The 18147-nt window shown below is 40.2% G+C and overlaps 1 protein-coding gene and 1 long non-coding RNA gene across 2 annotated transcripts in view; both read left to right on the plus strand.

Moving 5' to 3' along the window:
- The window catches only part of LOC117939089 (pleckstrin homology domain-containing family A member 5-like), a 236663-nt gene that overhangs the window by 38964 nt on the left and 179552 nt on the right, over positions 1-18147 (plus strand). The gene's annotated exons all lie outside the window — the stretch shown is intronic.
- Positions 6101-6318, plus strand: LOC117938556. The gene is made up of 2 exons (XR_004655420.1): positions 6101-6164; positions 6204-6318. It is a non-coding gene; the product is annotated as an uncharacterized LOC117938556 (long non-coding RNA).

Genomic DNA, 18147 nt, shown 5'->3' on the forward strand with positions numbered 1-18147 from the left:
CAGAGGACTCAGCCCAAACGGAGCACTTACTGGGTGAGCCAGAGGTTGCCCCTATATGTAACATTTATAAAGCGCTTTTCACAAAGATAGGTCACAAAGTGCTTTACAGAGGCAACACACAATAATTAATACACAATCATGTTAAATGGGCATACTGGTCTACCAAACGCCTGTCTAAACAGGTATGTATTTAAGTGATTTGTTTAATAGAACCCACAGAAGCAGAAGACTGTAAGGGATACATAGAATCAGGTGCTTTAGGTGCTAGTAGTCTTGCATTGGCAGACCTTCCTCCACAGTGCTGCAGTGGAAGGTCTGGCTAGTCCAAGCTGGGATGGGAGAAAACATGTTCTGGTTTATTGGCATTTCTTTAAACCAATTATAGTTGTCTTGAACGGAGCTAAGCACAAAAAGAGCCACGGTTCCTCTGCTAAATAGCATTAGAAAGGAATTCTAATATACACGGAATCCAATATGCAGCGGGGAGCCAGTGAAGAGTTTCACTTTCCAAAAGAAATATGGTGCATCTGGAAAAATGTGACATGCTTTCTTGAAAATGTATTATGATGGCAGAAAAAAAGACAACTGAGTCATGTTAAAAGGGTTGTAGTCCAAAAAAACAGAAATTTAAAAAAATATCTAATACGTATTAGACATGGGTGTTTTGTCCTAAAAGGAAAAAAACATTTCCACAGGTGAGGATGAAACAAAATCACTGCTGCATTGTCATTATTATCACTCACACTTAAATGATAAATGTGTTTTTTGCAACAGGATGGAGGGAGGTCAACACTTTGGTCAAAGCAAGAATCTCATCAATTACTGGCCATATTACCAACAAACTTTTTATCAAAATAAAAAAAAATATATATATATTTATGGTCCCCAAAGGAAGAATTCTTATTGCGACCCTTGACCTTTAATCCTGGGGCCACACCGCTCCGTCAGTCAATCGGGTCTGCGGATCTGTTCCGTTAACGTTTAGGGTTTCTTCAGCTTCATAGTAACCAGTAGATTTCTGGTGAACGTGGGTTTCAGAAATGCTGCTCGGTTTAAATGCAACTCCCGTCGCGTCTCTGCCATCGGAGATTATTTTTTTTTACTGTCAGCTGCCCCCCGCCCCCTCTCTCTTTGTGTCTCTCTCTTACTCACACACACACACACACACACACACACACTCATATACCTGGTGTGGAAATAAAAAAAATAAAAAAGAACCCCCCAAAAAAAAAATCACACTGATAATAAAGATAAAAAGTTAAAAAAAGAAAGTTATATTGAGTATGAAAACTCTTTTTCATTACATTTTACTTCATAATTGCAACGGCATGTGTTGTATTCATTGTTGCAAAACCTTCTGTATATAGTTTGTTTGTTACCATGACAACACCATTGATCTGAAGCTTGATCCTGTCATGTAAATAGTTTTCAAATCACAAATAAATATAACAATTTTTGATCAACTCATATCAATTGCATGCTTAAATAACCCGCACAGGTTAAAGCCCCGCACATTTCAAGAGAGCCCGACCCACTTCCGGTTTGAATTTAACCACTTCCGGTTTAGGCCCCGCCCAGTCCGAGTACGGATCCGGATACAGATAATTCATGTGGTAAACAGATACAAATACAGATACAGATAATGCTGTACTCGCTCATCCCTAGTAGTTACACTACAGTAGCTCTGCACTTCTGCTGAAAGTAGCAAGCTACTCAGAAAAACGTATCTACAAAGGGATAGTTTGAATATTTTGAAGTGGGGTTGTGAGAGGTGCTTTTCCATAGTCGGTGTGTTAGCTAGAGAAGATGTCGGTCGGCACGCCTCCATTTGGACAAGCAGACAGAAGTACCGACACGAAGCTAAGCAATGTACTGCAGATTTCAGACATCTAAAAAAAATCAGTAGCAGTTTAAGTGTAAGCATTATTTAGAATATTTTGACCACTTTATCTTGCTGTCAACAAGCCTTATTTCAGTTTACACAGTCTTCAAAGACATTAGACGCCATTGACAAAAATACTGAAATTGGAGTTCTTCCCTGTATGAATTCTATTGGAGATACTTAGAATGTTCATTCTGGATAGGAAGAATGATGTGGATATCTGAAATGAAAAGTCTGATATTCACAAATGACAAAAGTGATGTCAATTGTCCCAGGACGAATAACGTTGTGGATATGTGAAATGTTCTTTTTGACTAGAAGAATTAAATTATGGATATCTGCAAAAAATATCTAGTCCAGCTATTAAATGTTAAAACGCCCACTTATACTATTTAGGGATTTGAATTTAGTTTTGACTACTACAATCACAGTTCTAGATTTCTTGATAATAAATTCTGTTAGTAAGAATGTTACTGTGGATATCTTTAACTGCCATTCTGTCTGGCAAGAATCTAATTTTTTACTAGGAGAAATGGTATTATGCATTTCTAAAATTTAATTACAGATAGGAGCGGAATGGTAAAGCGGCTTCACATATACAGCGGCTAGAATAAGTTTACACACCCAGGCTAAAGTTGATTATAAAGAGGAATAAAAAAATTTGGAAATTGATGTTAATGCGTTAACTCAAATCAAAATCCAACCTTTTTTACTATGCATCCAGATAAAGTTCCCTTGGGCTTTGGAATTAAAATAGCCCCCCCACATCATCACATACCCTTTACCATACATAGAGATAGGCGTGTTGAACTTTCCATGTAATCATCTCTCAATGCAAATCAAACCAGCTATTAAGCTAACTGAAATGACGCCATGCCAATCTCTATGTATGGTAAAGGGTATATATGTGATGATGTGGGGGGGCTATTTTAATAGGAGGGGGGTGAGATTAATTCCAAAGGCCTAAGGAACTTTATTACAATATGTAGTATCCTGATCCATGAAATAACTGGCCTTTAATAATAAAGATCTGCCTGCCTCTATGGGAATTTAACATAGTGGTGTGTATACCCATGTCCCCTGTATTTTAACATAGAGGGGTGTATACTTATGTCCTCTGTGTTTTAATGAAGAACATTTATTTTTTTACAGTACAAGAAAAGTGGTGTCCTTAAAAGGTTGGATTTTCCAAATTTTTTGAATTAGGGATTCATTTCCAAAAGATGTTTTTTTTTTTTATTCCTCTTTTTAATTAACTTTAGCCTGGGTGTGTAAACTTATTCTAGCCACTGTAGCTGCTGCACCGGTTCTCAGCAGTACTTTGCTTATCTTGGGTGTCTGTACTCCGGCCTGGTGCTCCATACTGGGGGCCTGTAGGGAGTTTCCTCATACAACCCCCAACAAATGCACTTATTATTTAGTGGTGTACTTTAAGAACTTTTCTTCTTAAGAGAAAATTGAACATTGTGATGTGTTTGGTCATTCTACCCCCACTACTTACAGTATGTATTATAAAATAGCTCGACACTGGACACTTGACATGTTTTTTCTTAAATTGCTCCATTACCCGAATGCTATTGGGAAATGTATGAAGTAGTAGCTTAGCTATTCTCAGGCATTGATCAATTGATTGTGTATTACTTCAAGATGCATTCCCAGGTTTCTTATTTTATGCTGTGTCTATTTCAGTTTCTTTTAAGTTAGGGCTAAACGAGGAAACGTCGTCAAATAGAACACGCGATTCAAAAAAACGTGATTAGCTGGATTGGGACCGCGATTAATCGAATGTGCAATGCTTAGTTGAATGTTTGGTGTAACATCTTTTATTTCACATTTAATTATTCCATTTTAAATAAGATAAATGGAACAGTGTTACATATCACAGAATGCTTACATAAATGTTACTGTATCTTTTATTTCATTGCTGTATTTAACTTGATTGTAGAAGGTGCAATATGTTGCCAAAAAAATCAAATCGGAATTGTAATATCTGGCAGAAAAAACACAATAAAATGTTTGGCGCAAATTGTTCAGCCCTATTCTAAACCTAGTGGTCAGTCACCACTCACCACTACTTAATAGTCTTATGAAGCCTACATGAAAGTTAATTTCTGAGATATAGTATATAAAATATGTGTTTGTGGGGCAGAGAGGACAGCCAGACCTGAGGATTGCAATCTTGAGACAGAGGTTGGATTGGATGTAGATTTAATGGATGGGCACTTATTAAATGGACCTTTTACATCTTGAATCTGGTTTGAATTAGGGGTTATTAGTTTTCGATTTCAAGCCCTAAGTGGCCCTCTCTTGTCCTTTGGAGAAGAGTCCCCACGGCTCCTGTCTGCTGCAGAATGTAAACTATGTGTAAACCAAGCAGACAGACCCAGCAGTAATTCTGCTCGCATTTCTTCCTGAGTCTGGCTGTCAGACAGAAATGCTTCTGTTGGCCACAGCACACAAACAAGCAGAGATATTTGTATTGTTGATGCAGATGAGGGCCTCTCCCCCTCACCTAATCACTCACAGCCATGACTTCCAGGAATAGAGGAAGAGATTGATGGAAAGTAGTAAATGAGGTTTTGGTGGCATGACCCCTCTCTCATTTAGTTCTGAGCAGGATTTATTGGGAAATAAAAAGGTGGTTGTTATCATGTTAGCAAGCCGGGCTGACTCAAAATGACTTGGCTCTTATCTTGTTAGGGAATGGATTGCTCGTTACAACAGTCTAGACGTTGTGGGTTGAAGGTGAGACCACAATGTGGAGATATGTGAATTGTGTAATAGTTTAAATCCACAAGGTATGTGGCCTGCTCTGACCTGTCCAACTGGGCTGATTCCCTTCTGCAGGGCTCCAAAGGCTCACATTAGTCATCATAATGAATAGCTATATGAAAGGAGTATTTGTGTTTAAGCTTAACACAAGAACAAGGTTGAGTTAAAAAAAACTAAAAGCTTATAAACGTCACTGTCATTCATAAATCTCTCTTTCACTCTCCGGCGTCTACTCTTTCACGGCAAATGGACTGCATTTATATAACGCTTTTCTACTCATTGATGTTTTGACATTTTGACAAATGACATTTTTTGATATTTTTGCACTTTTTTTAAATACATACTTACATGTTCCAGGACCTCCATTGATAGTTGGAGATCTCAACCTAAACTCAAAATCTTAAATGAATAAATGAAAATGAAAAGCTACTGAATATGTCTTATTGTGAGAACAATCAAATTAAAATGACAGGTAATAGGTAATGATGGAATTTTACAACACTACTCGTCAAAATTATGTTTGAGAAAGTCTTAACGCAACCTTTGGTCTAGACGCGGCGCATCACTACTCCTAAATATGAAAGACTCTTCATATTTCTAACTTTAGAGCACACCATGTAATACATGTATTTGTTCACTCTAAATCAGGGGTCTCTAACCTTTTCTTTATTTGATCATCTGAAAGTGCAATAAAGAAAGCTTATAAACAATCATAACTTTACGTTAAGGTTCATGACTATTTTACAATTCTTATGGGCCGTATAGTAAGCTCCATCCCTTAGAATATTCCCTTCAGGGTCCAAGAAAATCTGGAGGTTTTTGATCCACGATGAACTAAACAAACCTAAAAATCTGACCAAGCATTTCATGCCATCTTTCCCTGCCTGATCTATACGATACTATACGACGATGTGGGCGACATTGAGGGATGGCACCCAGTCCTAAAATATAGAGGCAGTTAGAGAAGTTCAAGGTTAATAATAATAAAAATGATAATAAAAACTTGTATTTATATATAGCGCCTTTACGAAACCCAAGGACACACCCGGACAGGACTCCATTGCAGTTGTGGGGTGGGCAGACCTGCGTACTCCATCAATTCCCAGTGAATGTTCCAAATGTATAACGCTATTCATTATATGAAAGTGGATAGTGTTATTTTTTTTTCATACTGTTGTTGATCTGTCAATATTTAGATAGTTTAATATTTCAACGGTTTATCTATTTCGTTCAGGTAATTATTTGAACATTTCTGTCAGTAGGCCTATTTTTAGCTAACCAATTGAGCCGCTTATCCATTGATTTTAACTACCTGTTTTTCTGTGCTCACTGTTGTTTAGTTTTTATGCACTTACATAACTGCAACGTCTAGTGTTCAGGTGTTACGCTAGGGCTCAACATAAAAAAATAAATTTAAAAAAACCCACTGGCCCCTCGGACCAGTAGATCATTCTACATTTTTACTAGCCCTGAAAGAAATATCATAGATGTGATTGCCAAAGGACAAAAAGTAAGAAATGCACCTGCCGCACCTACTATGAAGCTTCAGAGAATGATTACCCAGCTAGCCACTGCCACTGTATGTTGTGCCATTAGCAGTAAAGCTAGACCAGGACTCATCAACTACATTTTTCCAAGGGCAAGAATTTTTTTAGGCAAACACTCCGGGAGCCGGACTTTCAAATAAAGAAAATAAATATGTATTTATAGCTCATATGTCAATTCTTGCTTGATATTTCATTTTCTTACTAAATAAATGCTAAATTTTTAAAATGCATGTAAGCAAATTCTTAAAGCACATGGAAAATCCATAATGGTAACTAAATAGGCTACCTGAACTAGCAGATTATGTCAGATTAGAGGGCAGGTCACTGAGAAGTGATGGCTAAATTCTTTGATGACTGGTTGTTGTAGTAGGCAGTGTCCTGATTGGTGGAAAATGCTTGCAGAAAGAAAGGGTCTTCTCACTGTCAAAGAGCCTGAATCAAAAAGTTGAGGTGGAAAACAGCAGTTTTTAATGATGAATGGACTGAGAAGTATTCCAGGCGTATGTATTGAGCTCTCTACAGCTCACAGAAATGGAGCAAAAACAAGACTTGGGACTCTTGGCTCAGCATGGCTGAGTCCTTGAAGCCCATGTTGTAGACTTGTGCTTCAGCCGCCTTGCCTCTGTCTGTGCAAGTGTTTGGTCCTGTGTGTCTTGTGTCCGTCTCTCTTTCAGTGTCTTTTTTGTTTGTTTGTGTGTGTCTGTTTTTGTTTATCTTGTTGGTAAGCTGTGAGCTACGTTCCTGCTGTTGTGTTTTTGTTGGGTCCCCCCCTCCCCCGTCTTCCCTCTCTCTGTTTGTATTTTTATTATTTTGGTCCTGGGACCAAATGTCCCAGTGTATTGTTTGTTAATTGTTTAAATAAAATAAAACTATTTGTCCTGTATGTCTCCTTGCAATGAAACAACACTGTTGCAAAAGAATACAACCGGCAACATCGTCAAGAATGAAGAACGCAAATATAACAGTGGTGTCATTCACGTGCATCTGTCATGGTCTTATAACACATCCATAGGTTAGCGCTCCAGCGGAGAGGATGGTTCCTTTACCCAGCAGTTAAGTTATAAGAGTTTGTCCAAAGATAAACACTTAGACTACAAACTGGCATCTTTTCATTTTAGTTTGTAGAATGTTGAGTAAAGCTGTGTTTGCACAGCAAGTGAACAGGGCAGACTGAATGGGTTTCTACATGTCTATACCTGTTGAACAGGTAGGTGGGTATTGATAATTATTGACTTTTTAATCATGGAGGGTTTATTGTAGGCTACTTACAGTAATGAGTGTAGTGTTAGTTCTGTGTGAAGCAACGCACACACCTCTGCTATGCTGTGTGTGTGTGTCTGTGTGTGTGTGTGTGTGTGTGTGTGTGTGTGTGTGTGTGTGTGTGTGCGTGCAGCGCGGGCATCACTGATCAGATTTACGGTCATCTTCCAAAATGCAACGTTTTTATCCAAATGAATTGTGTGTGTAGCTGCGTGGCATTTTTCTGGTTGGGCTGCTCGACCTTTGTTGGAAATTGCCGGCAAACACACACAAGTGCATGCCACCATTGCCTTTCTCCACCCTGCTGTGCTATGTTTTCACTAGAATGCCCTCTTTCTTAGCTTCATAATTCTTTGACTTTGTAATTAACGTTATAAATTACCTGAGGTGAAAATGTGAAATGTTAGCTAACATTCACACGCTTATATGCTCTGTAAAAACAGAGCGCTGTCACTGGCCAGCGCACTGGCCAATCAACTAGCCAGACTACTTATGTCGAGCCCTGGTTACCGCAGATTTAGTGCGCTAGTGGGAATCACCACGATACTTAAGCCAAGATATGATATTATTTCTCTGTTTGGTCATATCACTTCAATTTTATTGCTGCAATATGAGGATGTCAAGCGGACAAACTGACAATACATATATATTAAAAGATCCATACTTGGCGCCTGTGTATCGATACAGTATTGCCACTGAAAATATTGCGATAGTTCGCTGTATGGATTTTTTCGCAAACCCCTGCTGGTTGGGAATCATTGGCTTAAGGCACTCGGGCCTGGTGGTTACCCGGGTGTTAACTTTGCTGTAGTGATTCACTTACTTCCAAGTCAAGTCTTTAGTCAGCCCCATGTACTGGAGATGTACTGGAGGTGTCAGTTTTTGTTGATAAGACAACATTGGAAAGTAGTTGCTGCTTCTTGCCTTTTGAAGAAGTAGACTTCAGAGGATCAAACTGTACTCTGTACAGCCATCTTCAGATGTCTGTTTGGCTCACACAGCGTCCCATCCAGACAGTGTTTGTGGGGGGGCGCTGCTCTGCGGCTTCAAGAACAAGGCTGTTGGTCTGACAGCTGAGTGTTTGCTAGATGTTGACATCTGCGTTTCATTGACTGAAGGCAGGATTGAGCTGAAATTAATTAACAGGCTTTTCTGTTCTCTAAAAACTTGTCAAACGACCCCCCCCCCACACACACACACACACACACACACACACACACACACACACCCCCACACACACCCCCACACGGTCATGCAGTGCATTAAAGCTGGCTTGCTTCCGCAGACTCAACGCCTTGTATGGAGAGAGTGAAAAAGATAGAGAGAGAGAGAGAGCACACACAGGTAGACAGAAGCAAGACACTTGACCTCTGGCAGCTGCAGCAGGCTGATGTAGCGGACAGCCTCCCAAGATGGAATATGTCTTTACTGTGTAAAACTGCAAGAAAAAGTGGATCAGTGCTTAGTCAGCCATCCTTAGATCAATAAATATCATAACTATAAAACCAGAGGGGAGGAGCATCAAAACAAATGACAATGAACGTAGCATATAAATACCAAGCGTCCATTGGCTGGACCATATGTGGTGGGGTGTGTTTTCTGTCCCTGCCAGATGCAACAGGAGTTAGTTCCCCCCAACCCAAACAAACACACACACAGAAAACGCAGCAATGCCTAAGGATGGTGATGTCATTCATTTGGACAAAATACGTTCTGCTAGAGCTGCTAGGGGCGTCCTTAGAGTCAATGCAGAGGGGACTCCAAATTACTGTTCTCCATTTCAAAAATATAAATCAATAAAATCGGCTGTGGATATTTATGCTCCCCAGAGGGTGATTCCTAATAGATTCATGCAACCCGAGACCTTCCTTGTAGCAAACATTAGGCCCGTATATTAAGTTCCACGCAGAAACATCTCTAATGAAATGTCCTGACCAAGTACTGTACAGTACTGACCAGATACCAGTGTGTCAATTATTTGATTATGTTTTAACAACTGTATACTATTCTCCCTGTATGGATGTGATATAATTTCTATCGTTGTTGCTGGTCTGGATTAGGTTATGTTAGCTACTTAATGTTAAGGTTAGCCAGCGGTCACAGCGGGGGCTGTGCAGTCCCTCCACATTTTTACCAAGCCACATCTCTCCGGAGATGAACAATCTGTTTAGCCCTTTCCCGGTGTCCGCTGCTGCCTCGGTGGGGAGTCAAACCGATGGACCGCAGGCTCTTTGCTGCCGATGGCCTGCTGATTCCCCCAATGCTTTTGTTGTATAGTCAAAAACACTCCAGCTGAGTGGGGAGGGGCAGTTGGAGCACAGACATTCAACCCCATCTTCCTCCAGTATTCCCCCGGTTACAAAAGGTCTTCTATGGGTCTGTTAAGCTCTTTAGGTCAGATTTTAACCGGGGTGTTTCCATGGTGGTAGAGTAATCGGGGTATTACCTCAAGCACAATATTATATATATAATTAAAATGTTTTTTACCTGACATGCAAATGAATCTGTAGTCTACGCATTAAGTTCTTGTCTTTCATTAGTCCTTACTGTCCGTAGGAAATATCAGCATTTCATCCTGATTCTATAACAGTCAGTGGTTTGAGTCACTGAGCAGCTAACAACCAACTATTTAGTCCCTGCACTGTTTTGGAATGAAAGCCTTCTGGCACTCTGGTCCAAGATGCTGAAGGATCGGACCTGTCCAACTTTGAACAGCGCGTCGCCTTTGTCTGGTCGTCAAGTGATGTTTTACTGCTGTCTAATTAGTGATCATTAAAGGGCCGAGTAGCTACAATGGCCGGGAGCCTGGCGGCTGTGCTGAGAGAAGCACTTCTATTATTTGATCTGGGCCTGTGTGTGTGTGTGTGTGTGTGTGTGTGTGTGTGTGTGTGTGTGTGTGTGTGTGTGTGTGTGTGTGTTGGATGGCTTTATAAAGAGACTACTTTGTGTACTGTATGTCTGTGTGTATTTGTATGAATAAGTTGGCAGTGAACAGCGGAACAGAATGAAGTGTCGGCCACAGGCCGTTCAGTTCCCTCTGTCTGTCTGTCTGTCTGTCTGTCTGTCTGTCTGTCTGTCTCCCTCAGCATTAAACACAGTTGTCTGTGGTCATCACATGCAGCATCGGTGACTTTTCCAAGGATTAATGAGCATATTTGGGACATGTAAGCATTGCAGTTCAATTAACGGTACAAATAATAAATCAACAGGTCACCTGGTTAGAAAGACAACAACAATATTAATGACTGATTATCTTTCTTTCTGCAAATTAGGAAAAAAACATCAACAAAGAATCGTGAAAATATTTCACAAATAACGAAAACAATGGAGTTTTTGCCCCTAATTAGTTCATGCATTGATTCATGACGTTGCTTCATGTATTGAGCTGCATGACCCATGAGTTCTGTGATATAAGATAAATGTTGCATTGTTAAAAGCTGCATTGTTGTGCAGTAATGTTTTCTGAAGCTAGCAGTTTGTTGCAGCTGAGTGACTCTGACAGCCTCTACAGTACCTGCCATCAGGTATTCGGGAGACATACATCGCGATAGAACTGCCATTGTGATCACATAAGTGTTTTTTTTAATGCCTTTTTTTTGGTCTAAGGAACAACAGTCATTGAAATGGCTGTAATGTAACCCTATGGAGCAAATGTGCATCGTCATCGTTTGGTCCCCTCAAATTTCTGTTTTTACCACTGACAGGTTCAGATTTATAGTGTCTGACAACATTATGGAAAGGATCCCTTCAGAGATAGATGTTTAAAACCTCTTTGAGACCTCTCTGTTTAACCAGAAACACCTCTGAAGTCACTAGCGCTAAACCCACCAGACTCCATTTTAAAAAACAAAATACTTTTAGCGTGTATAGAGCCAACATATTTTCACATGTAAATCAGTAAACTATGTGTTTATTTCAACCTAAACTAGAGTTGCGACCCCAAACAAGTTTTCATAGTTTTATTTTGTTTCTGTTGACGTTGAATGAATTGTATTTCACAATGCTAAAATTACGTTTATTTACATTTTGGTGGCTTTAGCTAACACAATTTCTCAGAGGTTTTTATGTTTGAAAAAACATAAAAACAGGAAGATTGCCCTCCTTAGAAATTCTTTCCATAATGTTGTTTGATCCTTAGAATATTAATCTTAGTCTGTCAGCGGCAAAACAAGCACTTTTGTGTAGTTAAATACAAGCTGAAAAATTTGTATTAATCTATTAACTTTCTCTGCTGCAGACTGCAGCGATCTCGCTTAATACTGGACCAACGTCAAAGATTGTCGTTCCATCAGTCACTTAGACACAAAAACAGGAAAATAGGGTCCAGGTTGAAAAAAAATGTAAGAAGTCTGGAGATATTCTGTATTTCTCTTATAGTCAAACCAGCAGTGATTTGTGTGTGTCACAGCCTGACGTATTATACAAACTCGTCAGTGATCCACACTGTTGCTATGGGTGACATGTTCCTTCATTACCATAAAAACACTGTGTTTTATTTTGACTCCATCCCACACACACCACCCTGCTGGCGCAAATACACACTATACAGCATCCAATGTGGATCAATCCACCGCTGAAAGTAGTCCCCAACAAATGCACTACTTCCTCCCGGTTGAGTAACGTTTGATTAAAAACTACAGTGTGACGAGCTATTTTAGGAAATTACTGATTTGTTGTTTAAATAAAGGATATATTTGTGAGGTGAACTGAAGATAACGTTTTTGAATATTGCGCTATTGCAAAAAAAAAGAAGAGATATTTCTGTTTCTTTCAGTGTTCTGCTAAAATACCACAAATTGCTTGTTGAATTTAAAACAAAAACGTTATTTTATTAAACAAAAAGATTAGGCATTTCCAAAACTACTCATTCATCAGAATCCTTTAAAATGACAAATAAAGGATTTTGATGATTAGTATTTAAAAAATAAAATAAAAACGGACGGTCAACCATGTTCTGAGTGTTGGCGTTGCATAGTCTGTCCACCAGAGGACGCTCTACAACGTCCCTGTTAGTGTTGGTGTTGTATAGTCTGTCCACCAGAGGACGCTCTACAAAGTCCCTGTTAGTGTTGGTGTTTTATAGTCTGTCCACCAGAGGACGCTCTACAACGTCCCTGTTGGCAATGCTCTCACTATTTTTGTTATTGTGTTTTGTTCAAAGGACTTTAAGTTTCATATCTTAAGTTTCAGAACTTTAATTAATGTAATGATCCTCTGTTCTGTTGTGACAATAAAACAAATTATTATTATTTTAGTGAGGACTCATAAATAACTACAAATAACTTCTCATGTTAGAAAAATCTGTTTATGTTTTGTTACGCGTTTAATAATAATAATAATAATACATTTTATTTAACAGCGCCTTTCTGAGCACTCAAGGTTGCTTTACAGACAATAAAAGACAGATACAGGGAACAGAAAAGTGTAAGCAGTTATTACAAAACAAACAAAACAAAAACAAAACAAAATATAACAAAACCATAGAAAAATTACTGGAAAAGTGTATTTACAAATAAGCAAGCTGGAACAGATGGGTTTTGAGTCTAGTTTTGAAAAGAGGGAGAGAGTCGATATTGCGGAGGTCAGGTGGTAGTGAGTTTCAGAGCTGAGGAGCAGAGTGGCTGAAGGCTCTGTTCCCCACGGTGACAAGTCGAGCATGGGGTACAGTGAGGTGGATAGAGGAGGAGGATCTGAGGGAGCGGGAGGGGACGGCGATGTGAGTTCTGATAGATATGGAGAAGCAAGGTTATGGATGGCTTTGAAAGTATGGAGAAGGATTTTAAATTGTATTCTGAATTGAACAGGAAGCCAATGGAGCTGCTGAAGGACAGGGGTTATATGATGAAAAGAGGGGGTTTTGGTGATGACACGAGCTGCTGAGTTCTGAAGAAGTTGAAGTTTGTGGAGGTACTTTTGAGGAAGGCCAAAAAGGAGAGAGTTACAGTAGTCAAGGCGGGAGGTGATGAGGCTGTGGATAAGGATGGAGGCAGTGTGGGTGGTAAGGGAGGGACCGAGGCGGTTAATGTTGCGTAGGTGGAAGTATGCCGACCGGCAGATATTATTTATGCGTGACTGAAAGGATAGGGAGGAGTCGAGGATGACGCCCAGACTCTTGACCTGAGGGGAAGGGGAGACCAAGGAGTTGTCGATTGGTAGAGAGAAACTATTGATTTTGGATAGGGTGGATTTGGTGGATACAAGGAGGAGTTCGGTTTGATCACTGTTTATTTTAAGGAAGTTTGAGGTGAACCAGTCTTTAATTTCAAGCAAGCAGTTAGTAAGGGACAAGGGGGGGAGCGAGGAGGTGGGTTTGCTGGATAAGTAGAGCTGGGTGTCATCTGCATAGCAATGAAAGTGACTGTTGAAATGCGGGAGATATTGCCAAGGGGAAGTAGGTAGGTGATTAAAAGGAGGGGGCCTAGAACTGAACCTTGAGGGGGAAGGATGGGATGTGAAAGATTTGAGTTGTATAAACTGAGTGTGGTCGGAGAGATATGAGCGGAACCAGTCAAGAGGGGTGTGAGAGATGCCGAGAGAAGATAGTCTATCGAGGAGAATGGAGTGAGAAATGTTATCAAAGGCCGCACTAAGATCGAGTAGGATGAGGATAGAGATGAGTCCTGAATAAGCAGCTGTGAGGAGATCATTGGTGATTTTTATTAGGGCAATTTCAGTACTATGGGAGGGTCAAAAACCAGACTGGAAAGGTTTGTAGAGATAGTTAAGGGTAAGAAAAGCATGGAGTTGAACAGACACTATTTTTTCAAGGATTTTAGATATAAAGGGAAGATTTGAGATAGGACGAAGATTATTGTAGTTAGTTGGACCTGAGCCAGGTTTTTTCAGAATTAATTTAAGAAGTTAGACATATGCTGTTTTGAAAAGTGAGGGGGCAATACCAGCGGAGAGAGAGGAATGAATGATGGAAGTTATGAAGGAGAGGAGGGAAGTGAGACAGGTTTTGACCAGGGCTGTGGGGAGGGGGTCAAGAGAATAGGTTGAGGACTTGGATTTATGAATGAAATCAGAAATTTCGGAGGGGGTGAGCAGTAGAAAGCAGCAAAATGACTGGCTATTGGGGAGCGGCAATGGGGGAGGGGAAGGCAAGGGGGTCATGTAATTGCTGGAGAATGGAGTTGATTTTTTTATTAAAAAAGACAACCAATGAATTACAAGTCTCAACTGAGTACATGTGAGAAGGCAGGGAATCAGGGGGATTGAAAGTATTATGGATTATTGAAAAGAGAGACCTGGAGTTTCCTTCGTTGGAGCATATGAGGTCAGAATAGTAGTTTGATTTAGTTACGGCTATTGAGTTTGAGTAAGGAAGAAGATGAGAATTATTCATTTCTTTGTGAATGAAGAGACCAGTTTTTTTATAGAGGCGTTCAAGTTGGCGACCTTTGGCTTTCATGAGGCGGAGCTCAGGTGAAAACCAAGGGGCAGAGCGGGAAAAGGACACAGATCGGGTTTTGAGAGGAGCAATGAAGTTGAGAATATCGCAAAGTCCAGAGTTATAATGGGTGACAAGGTGGTTTGGAGAGGAAAGATCAGGGATAGGCAAATTGTCAATGTGGGAGGATAGGATGTCTGTATTTATGTTTTTAATATTACGAAAAGAAATCTGGCGGACTGACTTGATTATAGAGAGAGACAGAGAGAAATTGAAGAACAAAAGAAAATTATCAGAAATGTGAACATCATCAGCAGAACAGTTGGAGGGTATTAAGCCAGAGCAGCAAATCAAATCCAGTGAATATATATATTTTTTTATATATATATCGGCAGATATATCGGAATATCTGATTTGTAATTAACTAAATTTTTGTATGATTTTGGCCTTAAAAATCCTTAATCCGTTAGGCTCTAGTCTTTACATGAATCAAGCGTATTATTAGTGAATACAAATTCCTAAAGCTTGCTGGCCTGTAGATAAGGTAGTCACTGATGTAGCCATCCACACATACACAGTTCATCCTAATGAAAACTTCATTTACAAAATCATCCCACCAAGTATAAGTTTTTTTTTTATTGGCTTAGTATTCTATGCAAAAAAAGTTATGTAGGGTAAGCCACCCTACCCTGCTCCGTGTCTCTTTCCGTTATGGTGTCCTTGGCTAAAAAGCGTTGAAGACCCCTGATTTAGAGGTTACATTAGTTCCATGGTGATGCCCCTCTCTGGATCTCAGAGTCCTCTGTATTGTAATCCCACTGGATGTGTTTGTAATGCTTCTCTTCCCTTATATGAACTGTCAGCTAATGTGTGTCCAGTGAACCTTGAGTTGCCGCTCTAATAAGAGTCGCAGCAGATTAAGAAGCTGAACGCTCAGCAACCAGATTTAGTTTAACTTTAGAGAGTGTGCCTCCCCCCCTTTTTTAACCCCCTCCTGTCTGTTATGTCACCACATTTTTCCATTACACCGTCCCTCTAGAACTGGATTCAGATTTTTGTTGTCTCTCTGCATTTCTGGAGGGATGTTGCCGTCCTCTCGAGCATGTGCTGTGGGAATTGTACTGTGAGCGGTTGTTTGGTGGGGAGGGCAGATGAGACGTGGGCAAGTGGAAAGGTGACGACACCGGCTCCTGTTCTGCTCTGATGCAGTGGCAGAGCTTTAGAGATTTGAAGAGGCAATTAAGACTGAATTTTGAGTGTGGCATATGTATTGTATGTACAAGTTCAAAAGGACAGCGTCTGCTTTAATCCAATTGCTTGGGAGAAAGACTCAAGACACATATGTGTCACATACACAGCTGCAGAAACACACTTAAAGTATATCAGCGTCTATCTGTTTAATGGTGGTGTAAGGGAACAAAGGAAGGACCCAAGTACAGGCAGACAGTGACAGTTCTGGGCTATTTTTAAAAGAGGCCTATTATGCTTTTATTTATTTTCTGTCATATCTATAAATTTAAAGTGTAAGATGTTCATGTTCAATGTGGCCAAATATTCAATAAATAAGGGGAATGTATTTCAGAGAAATCCCTGTGAGCCAAAACCCTCAGATTTCCTGCTCTGCTTTCAACGGTCTGCTCTGTATGATGTCATACCGAGCTATGTTTCCATAAATGTTCATCTGCTCCAGGCAGGCTAATGAGTTTAGGTTACATACCACATGCAGCTAACATGTAGCCACATGCTAATTTCAGATACAGTGGCACCGGCAGGAATCTAGATTTATAGTAAGCATTAGGGCCTGGACGATAGTCGGTAGTCCTAATTCAATTCTTTCACGATACATGGGCGCCGATGTAATTTGTAGTGCGATTTTCTATTCCTTACATATAAAAATTTGTAGGCTGTAATCTTGGCAGCCAATGTTGTTCATTTCTCCCAAATTTTGGGTCACATTCCTGCTGGAACACGTCCGGTTGTGCATCATTTGGTTTTTGTAGGCTTTATTGGTAATTCTCCACAGTGTAAAGTCCTGCTATATACTCCGCTGCTGTCACTCTGTGGCCGCAATGGACTGTACACATGCAGCGACAGCATAGCACAGCTGTGGAGACGCCAGAGATCTGGACACACTGGCCAATCACAGCAGATTGGGCTAAAAGAGACTGCGCTCCAACAGAGCCTCTCAGACAGAGGGGGAATACAGGAGCAGCAGCCATGGGCGGTATGAGGAACATAAAGTGTTTTTGAAACATTAAAGCATGTAAACATGTTCTAGTAGAAACATAAAATACAAGAAAAAACCTGAAAACTTATATAATAGGATTTCTTTGACAAAGTTAAGGTGCTCTGTGCTTTTTTTTACAGTGAATGTTTGAAAGCTTCGGCGGAGGCGGTTGCGGCCGCGGGGGAAAACCAACATTTCCGAGTGCACTTGAAGGCAGCTTTGTAAAAACAGATGAACTAAAATGTAATTTAGAGAGAGATAAAGCAACTGTTTTGATGTTGCTCCCGGGCATTCAGTGCTTGTGTTTAGTTTTTTACCTTTCGTAGTGTTTAAAATGTTAGGTTAACATTACATTGCTGTCCACAGCAGGGGTGACGTCGAGTTGCTTTTCGGACTTACATTTTTGCCTCAGGCATTCAAAACAAACGGAAGACCTTTTATTCCCAGACGAGTGACACCGACGCTGTGTGTGAATGAACGTGTCGCCGTTATGCACTGCCCTAACTAACTATCTTTACCTTTAACACATCGCTGGAAGACGAGCCCACTCTGCTACAGTATACCCATACAGACCTCTAAACACATTAGACCTGCTTGTAACTCCACATTTCTTTGTTCTTGGCTGACATAGCTCTGCAGTAAATAGCCAGTGGCAAATTTAGCGTCTGAATAATTTGAATCTCGACATAAAAAATCCAATACTTGCCCATCGCACCAATATTCGAATATTGGCACCCGTCCCTATCGATAAGCGTACGGGCAAGTAGATATAGTCATGTAACTTTGGAGATGATATTTCCATCCTGATTGGGGGCTGGTTTATAGAAAGAGATGTTGCAGTTACATGTTTTGTTCTGCTGGCGTGGAGGCAGAAATCTCAGAAACACGTATCTTAAAACCTTTGACAAACATAAACAAAAGTGTCCCAGACGCCTTCTTACAGCAGTCATGAGGCGCCGTAAGACTTCCAGTCATCACTTCTACATAAACAGGCAGTTACAGAGCAGCTCTGTTGTGTGGCACGCAGTGACATGAGCTCTCTGTGTGTGTGTGTGTGTGTGTGTGT

This window comes from Etheostoma cragini, chromosome 23, assembly GCF_013103735.1.
Source record: "Etheostoma cragini isolate CJK2018 chromosome 23, CSU_Ecrag_1.0, whole genome shotgun sequence".
Lineage (NCBI taxonomy): Eukaryota > Metazoa > Chordata > Actinopteri > Perciformes > Percidae > Etheostoma > Etheostoma cragini.